The 16,212-nt window shown below is 39.0% G+C and overlaps 1 protein-coding gene across 4 annotated transcripts in view; it reads left to right on the plus strand.

Moving 5' to 3' along the window:
* LOC113036260 (leucine-rich repeat and fibronectin type III domain-containing protein 1-like protein) overlaps positions 1-16,212 on the plus strand; it is a 205,031-nt gene that overhangs the window by 88,875 nt on the left and 99,944 nt on the right. The gene's annotated exons all lie outside the window — the stretch shown is intronic.

Raw genomic sequence — 16,212 nt, forward strand, 5'->3', positions numbered from 1 at the left:
TCAGATTCCTGTTTGTCAGTTGAAATTCACAAAGGACAGAGAGTTGTCTTTTAAAAGGATACTTTTGAAGTCCCTGAGAGAGATCTATGTATGTCTGGGTTTGGGTTTGTTTTTTTTTTTTTTTAACATAATATTGGTATAGTTACTGTTATGTTTTCCTTTATTTGAGGATGTCTTGTTTTTTTTGTCAGAAACCAAGCCAGGACAATTTTTTAAACTGTCTGGGATTGTTACCAAAGCACAATTACTGTGGATTTTATGGAATGGTTTTGTCCTTTGGATCACTAGGGACAAACCAGAAGTTATCAAGACGAACATGACAAGCTATACAGGAAAAGCTATAAACAAGTAATTATAGACCTATGATTATCCATTCTATATATTGTTCAAATAGACAGCATTTAAAAAAAATATAGGAACACTTAAAACACATCACATCTGCATATTTCTTGTACATTTTTTTAATGTTTCGTTTATTTTCGTTAGGAAGATAACGCTCTTGCAAGGCCATTTACCTTTTTGTATAACAAATTGCTCTACATTATTTTTTTAGTTTTGCACGGTCAGCTAATTTAGATTTTATACACTGAATAAGAAATGTTTATACCATATAAAAGAGTCAGCAATTTTGTGTGAATGCAGTAGTCCTATGATGATTAATTTTTATTGAGTCATTGTTTAACATCAAAGCCTATAGGGACAAAGTATGCAGATTCAGTTCTTTCTTTTGACTTGCTGGTTGTACGAGACATAGAGTCAGACAACTTACTTCTTATCTGCCTAATTACTTTTATGACACACTCTAATGAATGTGTCCTTAAACCATGTGATATCCATACTTTTGGCTATTTTTACCTATTACAAAACAGGTTTCGCTTTTCTCAGTGATCTTTCTTCTTACATCTCAAACACCATAATGTGCTGTTTGCACCCATCCTTTAAATTACTGGCCATAATTGACTTTTGTCTTCAGAAGCAGGCTTGACTCTGCTTGACTACGATTCCACTGAAATCAGTAGTATCTGTCAGTTTGATGGGCACGTCCATAGCCTGTTGAAAAAAGTTTGAGCTTATAAGGCTCAGAAGCCATTAGCTTCTACTTTGTGCGTGCATTGTGGATAAACATGTGTTCTTTAATTAGACACCAATGGGAGACTAGCATGCAATACAAGCTGCACCTGGCACTGCTTTTACTGCTCTGGGATCAGTTTTGAGGTGGACATTGTGGAAAACAGAGCTAGTATTGACAAGTAAACAAGCACTCATGTTAACAGATAAAGTTTCTATTACTGATTACTCCTTTAGCAAGCTAGCTAGGAAAAACTCATTGATTGAGAAGGGACACGCTTACCAGAAGTTAAACAGGTGTAATTATAAAAACATAAATAACATAAAATAAATAAATAGTAAAGGATGACTTGGTGGTAGCCCTACTGTACGACAGACTGGTGACATATACAAGATGTGTAATAGGCTCAAGTCCCTGCTGTATGTGTGTGACACTTTAAATAAGAGCATGTTCTTTACTCTCAAAATTGCCATGAAAAAGTACATTCACTTTATATTCTCCAAATTCTCCTACATGAATTGTTTCCTAATGCAAAAGTAATTAAACAGATACTATGGAACACCCCATACATTTAAAATATGATGTAAGGCAAGAGGCTATACCTGAATTAATGCAATTTTATAAATGCAAGCCCTTATTCGGATAATTAGACCACCAAAATGGGACTTGAGGAAAAAAAGAGGCAAATTTACACATAGTTTAAAAGTATAATTATTTTATTGCACAAACCAGGTTTATTTGCTCTTTATCAGCAAATATGTTGGGATAAATGATCCTGTATCTGAGTTTATTCAGCTGTATCATGACACAGCCTCATTTGGGTTTTTTTGTCTAGAAGTGTGTTAGTCTGTGTGCTAAACTGTGACCTTTACTTGGTGGAGAGGCATGTCTTGCACTTTGTCTTTATCCATACTTGTAGGTATATACAACATGCCAGCAGATATCAGAGCAAAACTTAATAGATTTCCCACCCAGAGACCTTAGATAAATAGAGAATCTAAACATTCTATTGAAGCTGAGAACCATGACAGCCATGTAATTCCCTAAGCTGCCTGTGAAAGCCATAATATTCATATTTCTTCATAGCAATAAAACCATATTACCATATGAAGGCCATAGGATAATATTATTATCAGCCAGCTCTCTGAGTGCCTCTCTCTAGTGGCAAGGATCAGTTCAAAGCACAGCCCAAGGCATGTGTGCATGTGTGTAATAGAAATCATGTGTGTGTGTTTGTATATATGTGTGTGTTTGTCTCTGTGACTCAGGGTGTATGTGATCAGTTCCCTGAAGCGACAGCTGCACACCGAGCTCCTGAATGGAGAAAGCTTCTCTGTAATGACTACCAAGTGGCAAGCATGTCTCTCCCCTTTCTTTCTACGAACCATTTCCTGATATTTTGCGTTTACCTTTACCTCTCTCATCAGTGATTGCATGCTGATCAGCTTCCTTTCTCAATGTGCCTGATGTCCTCTTTTCTTTTACTCTTTCTGTCTTCTACTCTTTCAGTCTTCTCATTTGTGCTTTACTTTTACCTTTTACTTTTCTCCTGTAATAATATTACTCTCCAATCACCATAATCCTTAAATTAGAACTGCTTGGTACTGCTATCTGCAAATTGAGACACATCTTTCGCCACCAAACTTGTATAATACCTTGAAAAAGCAGACGAAAGAGGATGAGGAAATGAGGATAAGAACAAGGACAGGTAGGAGCAGATGGAAGAAAGCATGAGAGGAATCACGGAATGAAAAAAAGAGTGAAAGAAAACAGATATATGGTAGATGATGGATAAAACCGTATATCAGTCCTTTTTTACTCAAAGGCCATGATATCAGAAACCTGCATTTTCATCCATAGGGAAATAGGTAGATGATTGTCTTCGTCACAGTTTCATGACTTTAGCTAAATCTTGATGCTTAAATCTTGCAGTTAGCTCTTTCCAAGTTGATAATTAATTTAGCAATGAGCATTTTCGAAAGAAACAAAAGATAATGTAGTTTAATAATGTCCTTTGCAGACAATGAACTCCCAGTGTGTCCATGTTGTAATCTGGGATCTTCCTTTCAGCATTGTGGTATCCAATCCAGTATACTATTCATTATAGTAATAATATATGGTAATCCATTTATATTTTTAGCTTGGGCTCCTGATTGTGAATGAATTCTTGTGGTTGATAGCGCACATATTTATATATTTGTTCTGGTTATAAATGAAACACTATGGAGGCGTGGCTTCTGTGACCATTATTTTTGGTTTAATGATGCTGGTGATTAGTACAAAATCCAGTAACTCTAAATTTTGGTTATTTCACTTTTCATAGGTCCCCAGTTTTGCTCCTTTTAATATGGCTATCCCTGTTCTAATGCCAAATTGCTTATACATCTTTGTATTCCCTTGATGGCAGAAGTCATGTTAATGTTGTTTCTGTCTTTTGCTATTGCATGATTAGCTTTTGGGGATGGAATTAGGGAGTAAGGGTAGAAATGATCCTACTCAGAAGTAGATGAGAGAGAAAGTTTGAAATGATACAATTTCACATTTTTAGTTTGTCAAAGCTACTGCGTCTCATTATTACAAGCTCCACTCCACCAGAAAATCCAAAGTAAGAATAAAAAGTTAATGACATATGCAGCCACATTGTCTAGTGTTTGAGTTTACACAGTGGACACTGTTTCTTAGCATAATGGTAAGTAAAAGTATAATAAGTTAAATGTGAATTAGAAATTTTTAATGCAATTAAATTACAAGTTAAAGTTGAGAATTATTAACTAAGTAATTGAAGAATAGAGTAACAAAATGCTATTGGTGTTAAGTAGGTATAAAACTGAGAAACTATAGTGTGTGTGTGTGTGTGTGTGTGTGTGTGTGTGTGTGTGTGTGTGTGTGTGTGTGTGTGTGTGTGTGTGTGTGTATGGTTAGTATTACAATAAACCAGATGCCATGGTAGTATTACAGCACAACAAGCACTAATGCACTGTCCGGGCAGCCACAATCATCTCATTACATATTGTACTAACAGGAGAGAACCAAATGTTACAAAGGAGAGTCCAAGAACCATGCAAAGAAAAAAAGAGAGAAAAAAAAACAGAACAGAAAAACAAACAAACAAACAGAGGATGACTATCACATGATGAGAAAAAGAGATTAAAAAGTGAAATGTTAAGAGAAAGAAATAGAAACAGGACTCATGTAACCAAAATGCCATTAGCAAGTGTCTGTTACTTTCCCCAGCTCAGATTTGTGAAATCTATCTGTGTGTGTGTGTGTGTGTGTGTGTGTGTGTGTGTGTGTGTGTGTGTGTGTGTGTGTGTGTGTGTGTGTGTGTGTGTGTGTGTGTGTGTGTGAGAAAATAGAGGTTGGCCAGGACGACTTTGTTTATCATCTCCTATATAGGTGATGACTTTAACCACTCACATTCAGTCATGTTGCATTAGTCACACAGACCTAAAACGTGTACACCCAGACCAGCTCAAGAGTGGTTGCCAGACGTTGCTGGCTGATGTTGGGCGAAATCAGTTTACATGAAAGATGCTCAGTTGTCTGCAAACACTCAACATTTACTTAATACTGTCCAAACTATAGTGACAGTTGAAAAAAGTGAGAAAACCACCTTTAAATTAGAAGTTGTGCATTTAACTCCAACCAACCCATTTCAAAAAGCAACATCTTTATACCAGGGTCTGCTAGAAACTTCCCCAATCCCTCACCACCTCCTGGCAATCACCAGAGGGCCTCAGACCACTCTCTAGGCTTGTGTGACCGAGGCCTAATGGGTTAGAAAGAAGTCAATCCCATTCCTCTTGAGACTATAATAAAAAAAAGAACATATGTAGTTATGTTGGATAAATGGAGGGATGGATGCATTTAGTTTAGGCAGAAAAAAACCCTGCCTAACTAACTTCCTATCTAACTTGTTTGATTATGAAGTTTCTTTACATTTCACAGACAAACAGTTAGATAAAAGAAATGCATCTAAAGTATCTAATTGAGAAATAACACCTGACAATGGAGCTTTTCAATGAAACTACATTCCCTACACTTGATATAACCTTGAGCTTTAGTGACACAGAAAAAGGAGGTGATCAGAAATGCCTCAGTCTTGCCACAACATAACACAGCAACCTGTGATGGTTTTCAGAAAGATCATTTTTAATGTGCTGTATGGCTGTATTTGAAGCTTGGAGTCATGTGGTACATTTAACTTGCACAGTGCAGCAGGCATTGTGTATGTATGTATATATGTATCATCATAGTCACTGTTCCCAGGGGGGCATTTGCTTTCAACATATCCGGTACTTTGACAGATTTGAATTACCTGTCAGAGGACAGGTGTCTTACCTTTGAAGAGACAGTTCATCTCAGCCAACTGAAATTCCTTCAGTTCTGTAAATTACTACATATTTCTTAAAGCTTATTAAACTGAAGTTAAGACCCTCTTACTGAACTCATTTGATCATTAGCATCAGAAATATAATGTCTGCACATGTAATGATCACTTACTAATGGAAAATGTGAATGCTTTCATGATTATCACTTTGAAAAGAAAGTACTCTACTGGACACAGCCCTCAAAACTGTACTGTTACTAGAAGGCCTAGGATGTTCAGGATGACAGTACAGTAGGACTCAAATAAATGCACAATGATCTCTCTGTGCTCCCTGGGAGACTCATGTGTCCTTCAAAGACCAGAAATTAATCATTAAAGACTCATTCACTCAGTAACTATAAGTTCAATAAAATATTATGATTGAAGTCTGCAGACTGCAATATGAATCCAAGCTGTGCCAAGACTATATGAAACTTGAAAATGTGGTTGCACTTCCTGGTTGAACAATGCATGTGACCTATTCACATCAGCTCCAAGTTGAGTTTATTCAAGTGTCACTAAAATGGTCTACAAAGGAAAAAGTACATATCTATAGAATACTGTAGAAACGTAAAAATTTAAGCGTAGAAATTTTACCTCCTAATACTCTAACTCTTTCACGGCATGCATCTTTAATTTCTCTTTGCTATTTGGGCTGATTGGGACCTGATGAATATAAAAACAAAGAATTCTGAGAAAAATGAGATCCACATATGTGGACATTTGTTTTAAAGCAGTGGCAGTATAATGTCCTCGTAAGTGGACATCAGGCCCTCGTAGAGCAAAACCTATTGTTTTGGTCTAGACAAAATGTGATGTCCACATATGTCGACGCCAGCTCCTAGGTGGTTAATAAAACTTCTGGATAGAAAAGTATTAAAATGACTCTTGTGGCAGACTCTGGCAGAGTGTGGAGTAACGGCTGAGTGTAAAAAAAAAAAGGCTGAAAAATAAGTTTAAAAGAAAAACAGTGAAATAAATTTTTTTGTCGTTTCATTCAAATTAAAACCTTGCATTTTGAAATAGTAATCTGAGGACTTAGCAATTACAAAATTAACTACTACAGTAGATCGTTAGCTCCCGGACTCAGTGTAGAATAAGCTAATTTTCCCAAATTATTATTCAAGACATTAATTTGTCACAGAACTTTTAATAAAATTAAAACAAATTTAATTGGAAATTGTTTTTTTAATTCCTTTTTTCAAGGAAATAACACATGTGACATTCTAGCTGAGGCAGCTGCTGCCCTGGCAAGGAGAAGAACTAGAACACATTTTCCAACTCATTTCAGAGAGTGAACAGAACAGTTCATGGGCTACAATAATAGTGATGCCCACGGAGGAAGTGTCTCATTCATCTCTTGTTCTCCTCCATGGGAAGGTCTGGGTCAGCTACAGAGCAGCACAACAGGGCCATCAGGAATTCAGTTTCTCCCTTTGGTAGGGCGGATCCTTGCTATACAGAGGTTGCGCCCTCGTCCCTCAACCTGTCTGTCTGTCTGTCTGTCTGTCTGTCTGTCTGTCTGTCTGGATGGATGGATGGATGGATGGATGGATGGATGGATGGATGGATGGATGGATGGATGGATGGATGGATGGATGGATGGATGGATGGATGGATGGATGGATGGATGGATGGATGGATGGATGGATGGATGGATGGATGGATAGATGGATGGATGGATGGATAGATAGATAGATAGATAGATAGATAGATAGATAGATAGATAGATAGATAGATAGATCGACTGTCTTCATAAAAGGCAGCAGAATTTTAATTTCAGTCTTTAATCAAAGAACCCATTTAAATAACACATTTAAACCCAGCTGGGGCTCTAATAGTTTAACTGATTAACTGCATTTTTTTTTGTTTCAATACTCTGGAAACTGCCAAACTCTTATATGCACTTTGTGATTCAAAACAAGCATTTTTCCTCCACTATATATCTTTTCATCAAGGTTTTACTAACTGTTAAATGACATGTGATTTTGTATCAGATGAAAAAGAAAGCAAGCTTGGTTGTGCGAAGAGGGACTCTAGAGGGAATCTGGATATACTTTAGGGGGTACCTCAAACTGATAAGAAGCGATAAAATATTATTTTGTTAAAAAGGTTGGGATTGATTCTCTGATTGATCTTTAGTTGTTTTGAAAAATAAATAATGCAAATAGTATCTCATACACAAATAAACAGTGGACCACTGCACTGCTCGTGTACTTTGAATGCCACACAAGTACAAGCTCTCTTTTTTTCTGTCTTTTACTCTCATTCTATGACTCTCTCTCCCCCACGTTCACCCTTTCTGACGGCAACACTCCAGATTCATTACTTGCGAGATCTCCAGACCAATCTTGTACTTTCTCACAGCCCCCATACACACACTCTCACTACACCCCCACAAGCATAACACACACATACACACACACGTTCTTCCCACCTCCTCACTGTTACCATCTATGTGTCATTGGCTGTTGCTTAGCTACAGGCCCCCACCAAGTTATTTGCAGCCAATGAAAGCTTTGCCTTCAACGCTGGTTTTGACACATAACCCATTCTGGAGGAGCACTTTGTTTTTGCTATAGCTTTATCTCTTTCCATTGCTCTTGCCACAGTTTTCACCTATCCTTCATTCACTTTCTTTCATGCCTTTCTGTGCCTTGATTTTAGCTTTCGGCTTTTAGTTTTACCTTTTTACTTTACTTTGTTCTTTCGCTTGATTCAGTGGGAAGAAAGCATAATGGGTTTTTATTACTGAGGAGGTGACATGAGAAAAGACAAATAGGTGTATATGAGGTGCAGTTTTGTTGCAGTGACAGCTGACATATTGCTGACGTGAAGGTGTAAAGTGTGCACTTTTGCCATCAATCATTGTAGTATTATACAGAGATTAAGCACAGGAAAGCATTGCACAATGACGTGTTAATGGTGAGTACAGATGAGTTTGTTAGTAACCCAGTTTTCTCAATAGAGCAAAGTTCGCAGAAAGTTGATTCTGTTCATCTGGACGTAGCGTTTTTAGATACTAGGTCCAGATGAACAGAATGAGCTTTTTGAGATTTCCCCACCTGGGTGATTGAGCATGCTTCAAGACAAAAACATGAAACACACACCAAAGGGCATCTGAGCACACACACATGCACGCTCATACACATACACACATATACATGCACATACATTTCTGTGGTTACACAGGACGCCACAAAGGCATGCACTTATGTACATGAACACTTATGCACTTATGAGCTGTAATGGAAGTATTTTTCTACTGTCTATAGTAAACACTATAGTAAAGAGTGCATGCTTATACGCCCTTAAATAGATCCTTAAGCAAAATTACATGTGTTAATTATTCAAACAGACATTCAGCTGCACTATAAGCAGTCAGTAAGCACATGTGCAGAGGCACACATGCGCATGTTCATGCTTTAGCACACACACAGTACATTACACACACAAGATGCTCTCCAGTGATTCTGCAAGAATACTGACAGGGTAATCCATCTCCATTGCATGGTGCAGCGTACTCTAGGAAAGCATGGTGGACACAGGATAAGTGCAGGGCCTGAAACACAGTATAAGTGAGCATACAAGCTTCGGCAGACATATGTGCACACAGGCACAAACCCACTATTATTGGCATAAATTGATACTTTGCAGATATTGACTGATCCACGGGGAAAGCTAAAGGCTAGGCCTGAAACGCTGATTGTGGGTGACTCTGCTGTAAAGGATGTACAAAGCATGTGCGGTAAGAACACTAAAGTCCTCTGCTTTCCTAACGATATGGTCAACATCCTGAAGGAGAGAATTCCTCAAATTGCAGATGAATATCCAACTGTGACAAACATTGCCCTGCATACAGGGTCAAACGATGTGTCCAAACAACAATCGGAGGTTCTGAAACGGGACTTTACTGGATTATTAAACACTGTAAACTCTCTGAATGCAGCTGTATTCATCAGTGGGCCTGTACCGCCGGTCAGAGGAGGAGACGAGAGATTCAGCAGGCTGTTTACACTGAATAAATGGCTTATATCAGCATGTGCTGACCACTCAGTGCATTTTATCAACAACTTTAATATTTTTTGGGAACGCAGGCATCTGTTTAAAGCAAATGGATTTAATTTTAACAAGTCAGGGGTGAAACTGTTCACCTCCAACTTGTTTTATTCCATACGTCATCCATCTGTGCCTGGAGCCAAGGCTGAGATAAACGAGGAGTTATCTCATAAAGAGGAACAAACAGTACTCCAAGAACAGACAAAGCCCAGCTGAAACCTTGAGGAGGAGCTCCATCTGCCCCCACCCGGGAAGAGCCTCAGAAAGGAGAGACATCTGAGGCAAGAAGAGGGGTCCCTATTTGCCTCCAACTCTCTCAACAACACCAACGACCAGGACCAGGAACTTCCCCAGTCCCCCAAACCCCTGACAGGCCATCACCCCCATCACCCTCCTCCCCCTCCCTTTCTCCCTCCTCCCCACACCTGAAATTCACTGAAGAGATGATGGAGCGGGTCAATGCTGGGCTCAGATCTACCCCCCGGCCCAATCCCTCTTTGTCCCCCATAAACCCCCCACCAAAGCAGCCAAAGGTTCACCATCGAGCCCCACCCTCAAAAGAGCAATCGAAGTCACATTGCCCAGCCTCGCCCCCCTTAGTTCCTCCTTACCACCTTCATTCTTTGTCTCCGCAGTCTGATGTGTGATGTGTGGAGGGTCCGGGCTGCGAGGATTATGGCAGTGGTGACTTTTCCCAGGAGAAGCTGGGACCCTGTTTACTAGAAGGTTTTAAAATTTCTGTACTTTTAGGTGACAGAAGGAGACATGTGGCCTGGTCAAAACAGAGAGCTGCACTCTAAAAGATCTTTAAATATAGTAAACATACCTTGTGTGCCACAGACTGCTCCCAAACACGAGGGGACAAGTAATGCCTCTAAAACACTTAAGTTGGCTTTATTAAACATTAGATCTCTAGCTGGGAAAACATTTTTAATTAATGATTTAATCACTGAGCACAGCCTTGATTTTATGTTTTTAACTGAAACTTGGTTGGACCAAAATAACAGTGGAGCTGTTCTCATCGAGACGACCCCTCCTAACTACAGTTTTATCAGTGAGGCCAGGGTGAGCAGGAGAGGAGGAGGGGTTGCTGTCTTATTTAATGAATCATTTCAATGTAAGCAGCTATCTCCTGGAAGTTTTCAGTCTTTTGAATATGTGGCTTTACAGCTGAAGGCCCCATCCAAAGTTGTGTTTCTTAATGTTTACAGGCCTCCCAAATACTGCACAGACTTTTTTAATGACCTCAGTGAACTGCTGTCTGTGATCTGTGTTGATTTCGACTGTGTAATTATTGTTGGGGATTTTAACATCCATGTGGACAACCCTCAGGACAAAGGGACTAAAGACCTGAGTAACACTCTGGGCAACTTTGGGCTGACTCAGCATGTAACAGAGGCCACACATAATAGAGGACACACTCTCGACCTACTGATCTCCAAGAGCCTGAGCATTTCAAACATTACTGTGTCTGATGTGGGCTTATCTGATCATTACTGTGTTTTCTTTGAAAGTAAAATCTCAGCCCACACAAATATATCAACAGCAGTGATCACAAAACGGTGTATAACTGAAGACAGTAGTGAGATCTTTAACCAGGTCTTCCCATTAACACCTGACCTGTCCAAAGGTTCAGTCAATGAGCTCGTCAATAGCTTTAATGCAAAAATGTTAAATGTAATGGACACTATTGCTCCCATTAAGGTGAAGGTTATCTCTGGAAGGAAAAAGTCTCCATGGAGAAACTCCACACTAGTGAAAAATGAAAAAAGAGAGTGTAGGAAAGCTGAGCGCAGATGGAGAAAAACAAACCTCCAGGTTCATTATGACATTTATAAAGAGAAACTTCACAATTATAATTTACAACTGAGGAATGCAAGAAGGTCCTACTTCTCTGACATCATCACTAAAAACAGCCATAATGCTCGGGTCTTATTTTCTACAGTTGACAGGCTAACAAACCCTCCTGTGCCAGTGGCAGCTGAACTTCATTCAACCATGGCCTGCAATGACTTTGCCAAATTCTTCACAGACAAAATCCAAAAGATTAGACAAGCAGTTGGTACATCAACAGCAGATCCAGGATATGTACTGTGTCCACCGAAAAACTGTTTAAACACCATCAAACAGTTTCACCCGATTAACAGCAAAGACCTGGAGGACATCTTAGGTCAACTGAACTCCCCCTCTTGCTGTTTAGATGTCCTGCCAACAAGTTTTTTCAAAAAGGTCTCAAAGACTTTAGAGTCAGACCTGTTACAGATCGTCAACTTTTCCTTAATGTCAGGTGTGTTTCCAGAACCACTAAAAACTGCTGTAATCAAACCTATACTGAAAAAGGACAATCTTGACAAGACACAAATGAAAAACTACAGGCCGATCTCAAATCTCCCATTTTTAAGTAAGATCATTGAAAAAGCAGTTTCTCAACAGCTCAATTACTTCTTAAAACAGAATAACTGCTACGATGCCTTCCAGTCAGGTTTTAGACAGAACCACAGCACTGAAACCGCTCTGACAAAAGTGTTTAATGACATATGTCTGAACACAGACAGTGGAAAAATGTCAGTCCTAGTTTTACTGGATCTAAGTGCAGCATTTGATACAGTTGACCACAACATATTACTCAAACGACTGGAGAACTGGGCAGGTCTTTCAGGAACTGTACTAAACTGGTTCAAAACATACTTAGAAAACAGGAAATACTTTGTATCAATAGGTAACTTCACATCTGAGCAGACAAGTATCACATGTGGAGTTCCCCAAGGTTCCATCTTGGGACCCCCTCTGTTTAACATTTACATGCTCCCACTGGCACAGATTATAAAGAACAACAAAATAAACTACCACAGCTATGCAGATGACACACAAATATATATCACAATGTCACCAGGAGACCGAGGCCCTGTACAGGCTCTTGGTAAATGCATTGAGGAAATCAATGACTGGTTGTGCCACAATTTTCTCCAACTAAACAAAAACAAAACTGAAGTAATAGTCTTTGGCGCCAAAGAAAAACGATTACAGGTCACCAGAGAACTTCAATCTATACATCTAAAAACCACAAACCAGGCGAGAAATTTGGGTGTAGTGATGGATGCAGACCTAAACTTAGAAAAACACATTAAGACAATAACAAAATCAGCTTACTATCACCTCAAGAATATTTCAAGGATAAAAGATCTGATGTCTCAACAGGACCTGGAAAAACTAGTCCATGCATTCATTTTTAGTAGGCTTGATTACTGTAACAGCATCTTTACAGGTCTACCTAAAAAATCAGTCAGACAACTACAGCTCATTCAGAACTCTGCTGCTCGAGTCCTCACTAAGACCAAAAAAGTGGACCACATCAGTCCAGCTCTGAGGTCTTTACAGTGGCTGCCTGTCCGTCAGAGGATAGACTTTAAAATTCTGATGCTGGCCTATAAAGCTCTGAATGGTTTAGGACCAAAATACATCAGTGACCTCCTGACCCAGTATGAACCTTCCAGATCCCTCAGGTCATCTGGATCCGGTCTTTTATCAGTTCCCAGAGTCAGAACCAGACACGGAGAAGCTGCATTCAGCTTTTATGCTCCTTATATCTGGAACAAACTCCCAGAAAGCCTCAGATCAGCTGAAACACTCAGTTTATTTAAATCCAGGTTGAAGACTCACCTGTTCTCAGCTGCATTTGAATAAAGCACCAAATCCACACTTTTAAGCTTAAATTTCAAAACTTACACTAACTACTGATCTTATCTATTTCTGATTTTATCTGTTTTGATTTTATATACTGTTTTGTTTGTTTGTTTGTTTGTTTGTTAAGTGGGTTTAGAGCTCTGGGTAGCTCCCCAGCTGGGTCTAGACTGGATCTAGAGAGTATTTTAAATTCAGGGAATTTAAAATAGAAAGTAGCTCGTCCACAGAAGGACTGGTAGCTCCCCTTACGATAAGGGTTCAGATCGCGCGAACAGGTGTGGGATTAGAGCTCTGGGTAGCTCCCCAACTGGGTCTAGACTGGGTCTAGAGAGTATTTTAAATTCAGGGAATTTAAAATAGAAAGTAGCTCGTCCACAGAAGGACTGGTAGCTCCCCTTACGATAAGGGTTCAGATCGCGCGAACAGGTGTGAAATGTGTGTGTTTAGGTAGTTTGTTTGTTTGCTTGTTTTAATCAATTTTAAATCATGCTTTTTATTTGTTTTTGTTTCTAATGTCTCTGTAAAGCACTTTGAATCACCTTGTTGTTGAATTGTGCTATACAAATAAATTTGCCTTGCCTTGCCTTGCAGTGGATTTTTTATTCTGGTTAATACAAAATTGAGGATTGTCCAAAGGAACAGATGTGGTGATGGTGGTGTTGATGTAGTGGCGATATACGAAAGGTCACACATGGGTTCCATCTATGTTTGTGGCAAAAGCATGACCTATAGAGTACAGTGAAGAATAAAGATTTCAAAAACCACTCACCTGTTTTGAATAATAAGGAGTTATTGTTTGGCGATTTTCAAAGCATTTTCATTCACGTGGTATTCCAGCAGTGAATTTTTGTTAATTCGCCTCTAAAAAACTTGGTGATTCAGCGGACTATATTGCACCATACAAATTTTAATGGCGTTGTCTTCCTGTCTTGCATATACAAAGTCTGCAAGATATATTCATACAGTATATCATTTTTTATGTGTTACTTCGGCAGGAATGAGCCTTACTGATTGCGAGATCAAAAGTTGCCAGTTGGAGTAAAATTCATCACCTGAGGCCCTCATATTAAATGAGATTCTTTTGAAATTCATAAGGATATGACATCATATCACCAGGACTTAGCTAGAGGCTAGGACAGGGGCTGCCATTATAAAGATATCTTTCAATGGGCATTTAAGAGAAGAGTGAGATGACATTTGCTTACCCAGAAGTTACAATCAGACCTTACTTTGTTAAGCCAGTGAAAGCAAACTTGGGGCCTGAATCAGTGCACATTTCAGAAAATTCAGTTATAAATTCAGATATATTTTTTAAAAGTCATTATTTTACTCTCACTGGGGTGTTATGGGGCATGTGAGTCAAGTCACCAGGTGACTATGAGTATTTTGAAGAGTAAGCTGTTTTTGGAAATGTTTTTTAATGCTTAAATGGAGATTTTAAATCTGTAGATGACTTAAAGGGGACATGAAATGCAACACATGTAAAGGCTAATTTACACCACTGAGCCCTGCTCTCAAAAATTGACCTAGATCTAAAACTGTCTGTGAAGCTGGATTTAAGAAATAAGTTTAAAAAAAAAGACATCCCTACTTTTTGCCCCCCAGTGGCCTTAATCCTCTTCCATAGATTCCCGACTGCTCCTGTAAGAAACTTTGTGATATTTGTGATGTCATGTACATATAGTAGGCTGTTATGTTGTAAACTGTCTCGATGTTCTTGGGAAGAGAAAGATTATTTTATTACCTGTCCTGATAGCATCAGCTGATTGCACTACTTGGTACACTCCAGTGAACCACCTGGCTCAAACAGGCTCTTCGAGTGCAGCTAGCCAAACAGCAACAGTCAATTACTGCTAACGAGACAGACAGTGAAAGTGGACGGTATATCCTAGGGCTGCTCAATTAATCGAATTTTAATCAAGATTACGATCTGGGCTTTCAACGATCATTAAAATTGATTGAGCCGATTATTAGCCCCTCCCTCATTTATCCGCGACACCTTAAAGGCCGGTCCTTGAAAATATTGTCGGGCATAAACCAGTCTGTGGCGCAAAAAAGGTTGGAGACCACTGATTAAGAGGACCCGAGGGAAGCTCGGAAAGCTAAGCAGAAGTTATTTGGAGAGGAGAGTGACTGCTGTTGGTTGAAAAGAGAGGTAAAAAAAACTTCAGTGGTGTTGCACACTATTTTATATTATTTTTTAAAGTCATTGTTAAATAAATATCGTCAAATAATCAAGATCTCAATTTCAGTGAAAATAATCGTGATTATCATTTTTGCCATAATCGAGCAGCCCTAGTATATCCTCAGTTTCTTAACATAAAGCTCAACCAGGGGCAGCCCAAATCTGACCTGATTTTAAGGTTTAGTGCCCTTATTTCTCTCTGAGTTATTGATTCTGTCACTAGCTAGCTAACATAAACTAACGTAAGTCTATCAGCCGCAACCAACCAACCACATGACATCATGTTCTGACAGAAGATGGTGATAAAATGTTTTTAAAACGTTAGCTTTAAGCAGTGTTTGGGAGTAACGGAATACATGTACTGCTGTTACGTATTTAAAATACAAAATATGAGTAACTGTATTCCGTTACAGTTACCGTTTAAATGGGTGGTATTTAGAATACAGTTACTTTGTTGAAATAAATGGATTACACGGCGGTCTTTTCCTGTTTCATATGTTAGGCTGTCCCCCTCTCTATTTTTGGTAATTCCGGTGGAAACTCAAACAAAACAAGCGTTGAGAGGCTCTAATGCCTGTGTCTCAATCTCGTGGCCCATGTCACCTCACTTGCAGGCCGCATAATGACGTGAAGAAATATTTTAAAAAATTAGTCAAAAAATTATGTATTATAAAGGCAATAGTCAGAGTGTTACAGGCATAGCCCTAAAGAATGTAGCCTCATGGGCAGTGTAGTCCGTGCTGCAGCGAGAATGGACTGCCATACCAGTTTTGTGTCTGTGAGCACAAGGGAGGGAGAAAAAGGAAATGTACGAGCTGTCACCGAGCAGAAACAGGAGATGGAAGC

The sequence above is a fragment of the Astatotilapia calliptera genome, chromosome 14, assembly GCF_900246225.1.
Source record: "Astatotilapia calliptera chromosome 14, fAstCal1.2, whole genome shotgun sequence".
In the NCBI taxonomy this organism is placed as follows: Eukaryota; Metazoa; Chordata; class Actinopteri; order Cichliformes; family Cichlidae; genus Astatotilapia; species Astatotilapia calliptera.